This window comes from Quercus robur, chromosome 8, assembly GCF_932294415.1.
Source record: "Quercus robur chromosome 8, dhQueRobu3.1, whole genome shotgun sequence".
Lineage (NCBI taxonomy): Eukaryota > Viridiplantae > Streptophyta > Magnoliopsida > Fagales > Fagaceae > Quercus > Quercus robur.
Genome location: NC_065541.1, coordinates 992,151 through 1,006,108, shown reverse-complemented (window position 1 = coordinate 1,006,108; position 13,958 = coordinate 992,151). Strand labels below are relative to the sequence as shown.

General features: G+C 35.3%; 1 pseudogene; it reads left to right on the top strand.

Annotated features, from left to right (window-relative positions):
* The first annotated feature begins 3,187 nt into the window (after positions 1-3,187).
* Positions 3,188-4,918, top strand: LOC126694016 (transcription factor WER-like; annotated as a pseudogene).
* Positions 4,919-13,958: the final 9,040 nt, after the last annotated feature.

Sequence of the window (13,958 nt, the reverse complement as noted above, 5' to 3'; positions counted from 1 at the left end):
CTGAACTTCATTTGTCTTGTTTAACTGAATATTTCTAGACTAAAAAACCAGATAAACTAAGTTCTAAGGTTATAATTTGTTCATGGTTTCCAACCTAAAAATATGGACTTTACAAATATCTTCTAAACCAAAAAAAAAAAAAAAAAAAAAAACAAAACAAAACAAAAAACAATAGATGAAGTTTTACAATTTCCTTCTACTAATAAAATGAAAAGGCAAAAAGACACTAATAAGAGAAAAAGTGAGAACTGAGAATGTTGAGATGGAAGTAATAAAATGAGAGAAGGTCTAAAATGATTATAGAAAAAGGAAAATGGAGAGAGAGAGAGAGAGAGAGAGCAACAAACGATACTTGCTATGACTATGAGCCGAATGCTACAATATCTCTCTTGGGACCTATTGTTAGGGACATATTTTATGTAAATTGGCTAATCCTTTGATAGAATGCACTTTACTTGTAATTGAGTAGATCTAAGATGAGTTTAAGACTTCAAGAAACATGTTGTTCAAGTCAAGTGTTAAAGTCATGAAGATCTGACCAAGAAACAAGTAAAGAAGAGTTATTCATTAAAGCTCGATAGCAATCTCAACAGAAAGACTTCTATCAAGATTTAAAGTCGAAGCTCGACACAAGCTGGTTCTGTTAAGACTTACAAAATCAAAAATTTCAGATCTAATTTTTAGTTCAGCTTGTATATTTGTATAGGATTTCTTTTCTCACAACCCTAGACATATATAAGGATTATTTTAAAGGCTGTCGCACATACAGAAAGTGGCCTAGTGCCTTGTTCTCTCTGAAAGATGCCACTGCGTATTTGCACCAAAGGGTTTTGTAACTAAGGAGCTTCCTGTTCTTCATTGTTGATGAAGTGAAGATTCCTACAACCAACAACCTTCTTCAAGATTGCTGGGAGTTAGTCACGTATTAGGATCCGTGCATCATTTGTTAGTCATGTACTGGGATTCGTGCATTGAATGGAAAGAGTGTCGCTACAATACAAGTCCAATTAGGTATTGGGATAAGGGTTTAACTGTAGATTAGTATTTCGGGATAGGCCAAGGGTAGTTGGAAAGATTCCTTATACTTGTTACCGCTTGTTATTGATTAGTGGATTTCTGAGAGTAGTGACCTTAAAATCACCCGATGGAGTTTTTGCCTTGATGGTTTTCTCCATTCGTAAACAAATCACCGTGTAATTTCTGCTGCATTTAGTTTAGTTGGTGATTTTTTTGTGCTACCACGCCATTGCATGTAATTGAACCTAATTAATTAACTTGGGTAATTAATTAATTTGCAAGGGCTCAATACATTTTTGCCCTATCAAGTGGTATTAGAGCAGACACACTCTAATTAGGTTTTAATTATTGTTGTGTAATCCATTGACCCCTGTTGTCATGGATAAAATACAGTCTCTAATTATTCCACCTTTATTTGATGGCACTAACTATGCATACTGAAAAGTACGCATGAGAGCTTTCTTGCAGTCTTTAATGAGAAAGTGTGGCAAGCTATGGAGATTGGCTGAACTATGCATTGAATGCCATTTTCAGTGCGATCACGAATGAGGAGTTTAAGAAAAAATGCTCAACTGAAACTGCATAGGAAGCATGGACCATTCTCCAGATGACCTATAAAGGAACTAAGGCCGTTAAAGATTCCAAGCTTCAAAGGCTTAATACAAGTTTTGAGAAGGTCAAGATGGAGGAGGATGAGTCATTTGATAGGTTCTATGCCAAACTCAAAGACATAGTCAACTTAGCCTTTAATCATGGGGAAACTATTCCTAAACCCAAAGTCGTAAGAAAGGTGCTAAGGTCTCTGCCTGAAAGATTCCATGCCAAGATCACTGCCATTGAAGAATCAAAGGATATTGACTCTATTCCTTTAACAGAGTTGATTGGAAACTTGCAAACCTATGAAGTAGGGTTGACAAGACTCGGGAAAGCAAGTAAAGGAAAGAATGTGGCACTGAAGGCTAAAAGTAATGAGAAGGATGAATTCTCTGAAGATGAGGATTCAAAGATGAAGTCCTACATCACTAGGCAATTCAAGAAGTTCATCAAGAATGCCAATGTGAAAGGATTAGATAAGGACCGATGGCAAGGAAATACATCTTAATCCAAGGGTCAGAACAAAGGGAAGAAAGACTCTAAAGATGGTGGTCATACTCCGTTCCCTCTAGTCCTAAGTGTTTTGGCTGTCATGGTTTTAGGCATATAAAGCAGGAATGCCTAACATATCTCAAGGCTACTGGAAAAAGCAAGGCACTTGCTGCAACCTTGAGTGACACTAAAGCCGAAACTGAGTCCAGTGACAGTGATGATGAGGGAATTCTAAATGCCTTCATCACTATAGTCGATCCTCCTGAAGGGATTACAGAAGTTGCTGATGAAGAAGACTTGGTAGAGTCAAAATTTGAAAAGATGGATAAGTAGAATGACATCCATACAGCCTATGCAAAATTATACAAGGTTTCGTAAAATCATGAGAAATTGAATAGGCTGGCCACCAAGAAGCTGAGCGATGTGAAACTTGATCGAGAAGAGCTCTCCACAAAGTTTGATGAAGCAAATCAGACTATTGGAGCTTTGCGATTCTAAAACAACTTTCTTGCTGAAAGGACAAAGAAACTTGAAGCGGAACTATTCCAAGTCAGAGCTCAACTGGAGAGGACTTCCAGTGCAAAGCTAGATGAGATGCTGAGCTTTCAAAAATTTGCTTCTGATAAGACTGGATTGGGGTATGAATTCTCTATATCTCCTAATATTGCCTCTTCTAGTAAAGCTGTGTTAGTCTCACATGATGATATTTTTGAGAATATTGACACTAAAACTAAAATAGCTAGTGAGAAAAGAAAAAGACTAGGAACCCTAGGACTAAGAAAGACAATAATAAAAATTCTCAATAAAAGAAGCCACATTTCTGTCATCATTGCGGAGCTTCAGGCCACACTCGTCTAAAGAGTGCTTTCACTCATGGAATCATTACTTTATCAAAAGCCCTTTTCGTTGCAACTTCATTTTGGGCGCCTACCATTTTTTATGTTATTATCTTGACCAAACATATGATAGCTAGGTCCATCTTCAAGGCTGTAATTATTGAACATTTTTCAACTCAATTTTTTTTGTATAAATATGCTACTTAGAGCTAGGGAATCACTTGACCTAAATTTTCAATTAGAGAGAGATGGTGAGAGCTCCCTTCTATGATAAAAATGGACTAAAGAAAGGTGCATGGAGTGTAGAAGAAGATAATAAACTAAGGTCTTATATTCAGAGATTTGGCCACTGGAATTGGCGGGAACTTCCCAAATTTGTAGGTAATTAAGAAACTCTTTGAAGCTGATAGAAATCAATTCAATAAGGACGTTTGTATTTTATTTCTTTTATATGAAAAAAAGACTGTATCATTAGTGGTTAACCATGTTAACTGCCTCATGAAATGTCTAGATAATTAAGACTGTCTAATTCCTCGGCTTCTCTTAAATTATACTAAAAAATGAAAACATTGTTTAAGCACTTATAGTTCTAATTTTTATGACAACCTTTTCCTTTACTTTTATTGTTCATTTTTATGCATGATTTACCTTTATTGACTATCACGATTGACTTCCTTTTTCTATCATAGTTTTCTTTCCTGGGAAAATCCAAATATAAAAATAATAAATTGGAATCCTATGGCATTACAGTACTTCATGTTAATCAACCTTTTTTGTTATACATTGGTTTACAGGTTTATCAAGGTGTGGGAAGAGTTGCAGACTGCGATGGTTGAACTACCTCCAGCCAGATGTAAAACGAGGAAACTACACAGAAGAAGAAGAGCTTATGATCATCAAATTGCATGAAGAACTAGGCAATAAGTACAGACTTAAATCTTTCTTAATTCTTCAACAAGAATTTGGATGAACATAACTTTATTTACAAAATCTCCCCTTCTTTCCATGCGCTTTTTCTTGTTTGCATCGTACTTAATAAAAAATATTTATGAGCATAACCTACTTCACGCATGCCAGTCATTTTGAAGAATTCAGCGTAAACATGTTGGCAATGTGAATACTCATAAGCATCTTATGTTTGCATTAAATGTGTCTGTAAGTAACCAAGATATGTCACCATAATCAGTCAGTTTTTCTTTGAAATGATTCAAAATGAATTTTTCAATGAGCCTATATATGTGAATACAAATATATATAGTAATGTAACTACATATAAAATTTTGAAATTGAGTTAGATTTGGTGTATATACTGGTGTTCCAGTTCTGCAAATAGGTGCTGTTACTTGAACTTTGTACTCTATTCATTTGATGCAATACAATCTTCTCATTCATCGCAAATAAATAAATAAATAACCTCTATATAAACCCCATGTATTTTTCTTTGTAGATGGTCTATGATTGCGGTAAGCTTCCCAGGCAGATCAGATAATGATATAAAAAACCACTGGCATGCCCACCTGAAGAAGTGCACCAAGAAAAATCCTACAACATCTAAGATGAAAATGCTGTCCAATGAAGCTTACCAACATGACGCTGATATAGCAAGGAAAACAGAAACTAAGAGCTCTGTTAGCAGTTCTCCCTCTTACCATGTTTAGGAGAGGTCCCAATTACCCCTTGAGACATCTTCTAGTGAATTCTCCTACTTGAGGTTTGATAATGCACCTTTATCTAGCATAAACTGGATGGAAGAAGATAGTCTCGCTACATTGGAAACACTTGAGCAATCATTTAGTGACTTTTGGACTGAACCCTTTGTAATGGATAATACCTACATCCAGAGTAACTATCCAGTATCCTTCGCAGATGGCGGATTTAGTGCTTCTCAATCATGCTACAATGAAGGCATAATTCAATCTACAAGGCAATGCAAGAAGTCGAGAACTACAAGAGAATTAATGAAGATCTATATTTGGTGAACTAGTGTGTTGGTGCAATTTCATATTAAATGAATAAATGAAATATTTATCAATATAATAATTATGATTTTCTTTTTAATTAATGTGAATAATTAGATTAATTGAATGAGAGAAGGTGGGAGTTTCATGAGGTAATCGTTTCATGGAGGGGAGTTTTTTTTTTTTTGAAGAGGATAACATCCTTAGAATTCATTCAACAGAAACAGTCAAAGTACAAAGCCTCCATAACCCGCCGGGGGGGGGGGGGGGGGGTTGGGGGTTGAAATCTTCAATCCATACAATATCCTCCACTAAGTCCTTTGCATATCTAGCTAGTATATGGGCAACACTATTTGCGCTTCTTTTAACAAAGACAACCTGCACCCAACTAAGCCTATCAAGTATACGCAACACATCCTGGAGAATATGACCCAGCAAAGACGACAGCCCCTTCCTCGTGCTCAATGCAACCATGAGAGCTTGGTTATCTCCTTCAAGAACCAACTTTGAAAAACCACACTCCACCGCAAACTCCACTGCTTTACGACAAGCAAAAATCTCCGCCTCTTCACTATTTGTCACAGGTGGACCCTTTACCGATAAAGCCTCCATAACTTCTCCGCTATCATTTTGGATAATGGCTCCAACCTCGGAAGTTCCACCATCCAGAAAGATTGACGTGTCAAAGTTCAACTTGAATTGATCTACAGGGGGTGGTCTCCATCTTGACAGACTCGGAATATTGGGTGAGGCGGATAGCTGACCGTTGGCTTGCCAAAACTCCGCTGGAAAATCTTGCGCACGCTTGATTAACACCTCGGGTGGTTGCAGCTGCTTCCCATGTATTATACCATTTCTTTGATTCCAAATGATCCATGCTTAGACAAGGAAAAGCTCAAGGTCATCAGGAGACAAACGAGCAATAAGTAACTCCATAAGCTGAAGCATATCACCTTGTTCTCTAGCGCATTTCTATAGACGAACTGAACACCCTGCCCAAATGTCCTGCGCCACATCACAGTTCTAGAAAGCATGTATACCCGTTTCTGCTTTAAACTTGCACACCTCACACCTGTTATCCTGTATTATCTTTTTGTGCACCAAATTTACCCGGGTGGGCAGTATATTGCAACATGCGCGCCAGCCAAACACTTTGATTTTGTTTGGCACTTTCAGCTTCCACAGAACCTTCCATACAGCACCTCCCACCGCTCCATTGGAACACTTTGCCCAAACCGCTTCCTTATGCAATTGCTGAGCTACATGATACCCGGACCTCACAGTGTAATCCCCTGACTTGGTGAATGTCCAAAATAGAGAATCATGAGTAACTCTTCTGCTTAGCAGCACTTGCAGTATAGCTTCCCCATCTTCACGATTGAAATGTTGCATGATAAACTCTCTGTCCCACCACCTTGTATCTGGGCCTATGAGGTCAACAACCATACAATCTTCTTCAACATTATGAGCTGGATGTAAAACTTTATGGGTAGGGGAGTTGGGAATCCATGCATCCCTTAGAGCTTGGACTGAAGTTCCATTACTCACCCTCCAACAGGACCCCCTCTGAATCAATGGCTTGGCTACTAAAATGCTATTCCAGGTGAAAGAACTATTGGGAGAATCAGTGGCCTCCAAGAAACTGCATCTAGGAAAATATCGTGCTTTAAGGCAACTGCAAAGTAAGGACTCTTGATCTTGTAACAATCTCCACCCTTGTTTGGCAAGCATGGCCAGGTTGAATTGCTGTAAATCCTTGAACCCCATTCCCCCATCCGCCTTTGGTCTAGTTAATTTTTCTCAACTCAACCAATGGATCTTCCTTTCATTTCCAACTTGCCCCCACCAAAACCGACCACATAGAGCTTGAAGTTCTTCACACAACTTGACTGGCAATTTAAAAACACTCATCATATAAGTTGGGATTGATTGAGCCATAGCTTTAATAAGTATCTCCTTTCCTGCTCTTGAAAGCATTTTCCCTTTCCACCCTTGAAGCTTTTTCCACACTCTATCTTTTATAAATGAAAAAGTATGATATTTCTTCCCTCCCACTAAAGTAGGAAGACCAAGGTATGATTCAAATTTGTCCACTTCACTCACTCCCAACAAAGCTTTGATTACATCTCTATGTTGAAGTGGAGTATTACTGCTAAAATAGACTGACGATTTATCCATGTTTATGCATTGGCTAGACGCTTCTGTATACAATTTCAAAATCTCCATAATTGCCTTTGTCTCCTTGTATTTGGCTTGGCAAAATAGTAAGGAATCATTTGCAAACAACAGGTGTGAAATACTAGGGGCTCGCCTACAAATGGAAACACCATGAATAATCCCATCTAATTCAGCCTTCTGCAAGAGACATGTAAATCCTTCTGCACATAAAAGAAACAGGTAAGGTGATAGGGGGTCTCCTTGGTGGATTCCTCTAGATGGATGAATCAAACCATATGGCTTTCCATTAATCAAGACTGAAAATGAAGGAGATGAGACACAACTCATAACCCTATCCACCTAAACATCTGGAAATCCCATCTTAAGCATAATCCTTTTTAAGAAATCTCATTCTACCCTGTCATAAGCTTTATTGACATCCAGCTTCAAGGCAAGTGTTCCAGTTTTGCCTTTCAATCTTCCCTACATCGCATGAAGGGCTTCATAGGCAACCAGCACATTATCTGTAATTAATCTTTCTGGCACAAATGCACTCTAGGTTGGAGATATAATTTGGGGCAGAATTTGCTTCAACCTGTTAACTAGCACCTTTGCCAACTGGTAAAATCTCTGATTGTTGTATAAGAGATCTAGGGTTCAATCCCCGCCTATACCAAAAACTAATTGGTGTCTTGGTCTGATGATAAAGAGCTATCATCAGGAGCAGACACTATAAGTTGAAACTCTCTCAAAAAAAGATGATGTTAAGAAAATAGATTCCTACATTAATAAAGAGAAAATCTACATTATACTATAATTGATGATGTTATTTGCTTAAGAACATGATGTATAAAAATGATACAATCCACACCAAGGGAGGATAAACGATGGAGTTTTTCAATCCAATTCTTTTCAAATTAATTTTTTGTATTTCTGTCGAAATGATGGAGATTTCCAATCCAATTCTTTTCAAATTAATTTTTTGCATTTCTGCCGATATGATAATTGTATTGTCTCAAATGCTTTCTTTTTGTTTCGGTAGAAAACATTTTCGTTGAAAAAACATTGTTTGTGAAAAAAAATTACCGAAAAGAGTGACTAGTTTTCATGTTTATTGTTGCAATTCTGGATAAAAATGATATATATATATATATATATATAATTTTTTTAGGGGGATATATATATCATTTAATACACTTAAAAATCATTAATATTTCATATAGACGCAATACAGGTTTAGGTGAGAGTAATAGTGGTAGCGGCCTCAAAGATAGTGGTAATGATAGTGATAGAGCACTTCTAGTGGATGCATTTATGTAGGTGTAAACACAAAATATTAGGTTTGAAAATCAAACAAGTGAAAAAAGTTTTACAAATATAAACTTGTATTTATTGAATAGTACAATTGTCTAGATTTAATTCTCTTAGAAAAGAAAAATCCTCTAATTCAGTGTTCTAGAAAATTTTTTCAATTCATGATTTATTTAGATGAAGTCTTGATTCGAACACAAAATCCTCTCTACTTTGGTTGGAAGATGGATCAAATGGTTTCCACAACGAATCATTGGCTTTGAGCTTGTTAGATATTTGTTGTTCTTCAAGTTTTTTTTAAAGATTCTTTGAATGTGAAAGCTTTTGGCTAGAAGTTCTTCGGGGGTTTTAGAGACTTAATTGATAGAGTTTCAGTGATTTGGGGTTTTTTGAAGTTTTTGGAGGCTTTTGAAGTTTGACTCTAGTGGAACTTTGAGTTTTAGAAGAAGGATTCGAATAAGTTTCTTAGAATAATCTTTGAATGTTCTTGAAGCAAAATTTCTCTAGAGTTTTGATGTGTAGAAAAATGGGTGTTGACTAAGAGGGATGCCCTTTATTTATTGTGGTTTCTTAGGATGATTCCAATTTTAAATTGAACTCCTTGAGGATAAGAAGTGATTTTTTATTGGCTCAAAATTAAAGAGTCCCATTAGGACATGTTATTTGTAGATAAATATCTCTTTGTTCACTACTGAAGCAAAATACAATGCCATTGGAAATTGTCGTACTCATCTTCTTTGGAATAAAAATTTTGCTACAAGACTATGGCATTAATCAAGGCACTCGCTTTTGACGATAACTCTTTATTATCAGACCAAGACATCAATCGATTTTTAGTGTAGGCGAGGATTGAGTCTCAGATCTCTTATTCAACCATCTTAGACTTTACCAGTTAAGCTAACTGCACCTTTATTGCTCTTTTTGACAAATACTAGTGCTATTAACATCTCCAAGAAGTTAGGGAAGAAAAGAAGTAATGAACCTTATCCAACATTATTGTACTATTTTTTTAATTATTACTATAAATTCACACACACTCACACAAGATAGAGGAAAGGGGAATTTTGAAAGACTTAGAATACGGTACATACTCAAAAGGGCCTAATATTCTTGTACAGTTTATTGACAATTTTTTAGAAACCTAGAATGTGTCTCTTAAGTTCATTCATACTAAACACCAACTTGCTAATATTTTCACAAAACCACTTAATTACCTTCGCTTTCAGTTTCTTCAACAAAATATATCGATGTCTATGCCATTCCTTGAGTCAGCTGATACTTCTACTAGGTTGCACCTTCATGTCCATCATTCATTCTAGGAGTTAGGTTCCACCTTGAGTTCAAGAGTGGGAGTGTTAGAGATAATATGGTTGTAGTTGTTGTGCAATGGCCCAAGTGGTCCAATTTAGTGTAAAGCCCTTCTAAGGGTAACCTAAACTCTGCTATTCCTATATAAACCCTATTAGAGTCATTGTAATCTACACTTCATCATAATATAACAATGTAGCTGCTAGGGCTTTACACAGTGGACATTGGCCGTCAAGCCAAACCACGTAAACTAGTCTTCCCTCTATTTCTCTCTTTTGCTTCCGCTTCCACATCTTTCTCTTTTGATTTTAACACTATCAATCATCAAATACACTATGCAATTGATGTCCTTAAACTTTGGTGAATCCTCTCAAACTTTGGGCAAATATTCTCTACCAAATATAATGGGCATTTCAATTAAAAGATTAAAAAAAATAACTAAAACATTAAAGATTAATGCTAGAAAATAAATTAATGTACGTTTTTAGACCCCTTAAAACACAACTAGATTAACCTAGTTAATTAGCCAAGTGATTACATAGTCAAATCTCAAATCTAGGTTAACACAAATATATCATATCAATGTAGAGTGTGGAAAATAAAGAACACAAAGATATGATGACCTAGGAAACTAAACTGCTAAAAACCTGGGAAGGATTTAACCTAGCTATTTTCAAGGTAAACCTGAATCCACTATGAAAGAATTGAAGTTTACACAATAGCGACTTAGACCACTAACATCCTATTACTACCTCGAGTAGGAAACTTACTACCACGATTACATGACAACTCCGAGTCCATAGACTACTTCTTTCTTGGATTCACAGCAAGTACAAGCACTCCCGCTTGTATATTTTTAAGCTCTTATTGTAGCAATTGAATCGATCACCAAGTTCTTGACATAATCTTGAATCTTGGAAACTCTAAGTATGTGTGAAGGTAAACACCTTGATCTCACAAAAAATTCACACACACAGCATAAAGAGCATCCTAAAACGTGGCAAGGGTTTTCTCTTTTATACTTAAGACAAAACATAAAACCCTACACATCAAACGGGCTTGGGCTGAGTAAGAAAAATCTACAGAAAAACAATCTGCAGGAGCTTCGATCGATCGAGCCAGACAGATTTACATAATAAATCCTGCAGCTACTCGATTCCAACTTTACATACAACCACATACTTTGAGCAAGTCTAAACAAGACTAAAACGTTTTGATCATGGTTTGCTAACAATACAAATTGAAGTTTTAATACATTTAAACCTAAAGTCTTAGAACCTAACAATTAACTAAATAGAAAAGAGTAATGCTAGACTCAAAGGAAGTTAATTGCTGAGTCGATCGATGGTTGGCAGTGGGTTGCTTGAAATCTAGGAAAGGTCAAAGAAAAGTGGCTGCTAATATGATAAATTATTGATTGTCTTAAAAGTATAAACTATTAAGAAATGGTAGCTGTTATGAGCATATTTCTTGTCCTAGTAATGTTTGATTGTTGTTTTAAGCAGTACTATTACTTAACTTCACTATAAGCAGTGATGATTTCAGACAAAATCCACAAGTCACAGCTTCTTCTAGTAGCTGTTATCCACAATAGCACTTCACAGCTTCTCAGTGGGGATGGCTGAACACCCAGTTATAGGTTGCTTTTAGCTATAAATAAGTATTAGAAATTATAACATCTTCATAATTACTTTGGATCTAAACATCTTCATAATTACTTCGGATTTGCTTCTTACCTCTTTTTCGCTGCAAGGTTGATGATACTTGTGGATACTTAATTTGCTTGGCCGGCTTGACCCTCCTACATGTGCACGTGGGAGAGAACTGCTGCCTTGGCTTAGAGAAATGTTGTACCATTAATAACTCGCTAGCTCAGCGCAAGTTATGAAATTTTGTGTTTATCTAACAAAGCTTCTAATGACTTTCTCAAAAAAAAAAAATAATAATAATAATAAATAAATAAAAAGATCATTGCTTCTAATGAAATATGTTCAATACTTCAATGTAACTCAAGCACACTTTATTTAGAATTTTTAATGAATAATATTTACCGTTAACAATTGAAGGGTGCCCTATTCCTTAAATTCTGCTAATTAATAAATTGTAGCATAATTAAACACCAAAAAAAAAAATGGTTACTAATAAATTCCAACATTTGTTTGCAATATAAACAAATCTATTTATATATTGTTTGGGTCAAATCATATGTTGATGTTTTTAAATCCGAGTCAAAACGCATTTTTATGCATTTGAGTTGTAAAGTTTTTAAATTCTAGACCGTATTGAATATCTTCATTGAAGAGACACAACAACAATAAAAATAAAACTTAAGAAACTACTCAAAATAGTGATGCTTCTATTGCCACAATTGCAGCTCAATCGATAAAGGTTAATTATTAAACATAGACTCCGATCCAATCAACCAATTGAACTTCAATTTTCCAAACTTCTAAGTTTGTGACCCATGAAGACTAAAAGACCTAGGGATCTGTCAACTAGGGTTCCAGGACGTATATAAATAGGGAGGAAACAACCCTTGGAAACAACCCTTTAAAAAATTTAAACAAAATAATTTTGTCCTTACCTAGTACTACTCATCAAAGACACTTCCAAAAGAAATAAATAAATAAATAATAAAAATTAAATTAAAACCATAGTAGCTAAACAGCATAGCTTGAGGCCAAAGTGGTTGCATGCAGACAACAACAAAACCAGTCCTCCTAATTCCGAGTCCTAGCCTCCTCCCTGTATATAAAGCCTCATTAGGTCATCCTAACCACCTAAAAGAACTCTGTGGAAGTTAAAGAATCTCTTGCAATGATTTTGTGTCAAGGGTTTTGTACTAAGCTACATCTCTAGAGCTTATTAAAGATCAAGAGAGTTCTTGTGAAGACATATGCAGCAACATCTACTGCAATCAAAAGTCAATGAGGTGAAGTCAGTACTCATGAATTGGGTATTTGTACATTGAAGAAATTCACAATGTAGAAGAGTCCGATTAGGTTGGAGTTACGTGTGGAAGTTACTATTGTTTGTAGGTTTTACGTAACAATACTAAGATCAAGTTATATTCTTTATTGTAATAACTTTAATTCTACCTATAGTAAACTCTTCACATTGGTGGTAAGTTTCAAACCACCGATTAGGGTTTTTGCCATCTAAATTTTCCCCATCTTAATTGTATCATTGTGTTCAAAATTATTATCGGCTGCACTTAGTTTTGTGATATGGTTGTGCCACTATAAACTAATCAATTGGACCTTTGCATAATTAGGCGTTAGCTAACATTCTAGATATTGTCCAAAATTAAACAGACCTTTTATTATTATTATTGTTGTTGTTGTTGTTATATGTGGATAAGAAAAGTAAGAGCCATACTCAAATAAGTAAAAAAAAAAAAAAATTAGGTTCAAGAGCAAATCAAAATAGACTAAAGCTCAAAATAACTTCTCACGTTTGATAAAATTGTACTTGGATTTTTCTTCTTCCTGATTTTTTTATAGTTGAAATACAGGAATGGATTTTCCATTTGTCTTCCCATATGACAGAATTAAATAAAAAATAATTTCTTTGGTTCGTATTAGTAGCACGCGAACAAAGGATAGAAATTAGTTTCTTACCTTTCTGGGTTCTGGACATTATATTGACATAACTAGCATCCATTTGGCAAAAATTTCTATTTAGCTTCTTTATGTTACTATTTGTGGGTCTTATTACACATTTTGGTATTTTTCATGAGTTTCATTATATTATTTCAACTAATTTTTACTTTTATTTATAGTACTTTCAATAAAAAAATTTCTACTTCAGCAAAATAAATGGATCTCAAATAGACCTCTAGTCCTATCATTAATATAAGTGCAACTTTGAATAGAGTATTGTTGTTGTACACCAACGGTGCATGCATGCACCAACCAAACATACAGCACTTGAAAATTATACGTAGCTTCAAAATACGATTTTAGTTAAAAATCTAAAATTGTGAAATTATTTCTTGAATATATAATTTTTCAATTTAATTGAAATCGTGTTTCAAACTACCGATTTGAATTGATGTGGCACGCACACCACACTGTACAGACACGTATACCGGTGTGTAATTAACAGCCTTTCTTTGAACAATCTTCCAAACATGTTAACAGAAAGGTATACTCTTCTAAACGCCAAACTAGACTTTTGACTTTTTCTTTCTTTTTTCCCATGGACTTGTCTCTCTGGCAAATCAATCATCTTTAAAAATTTCAGCTATAAATTCAATTTCTGTCAGATGGGTTCTTCACAAAAA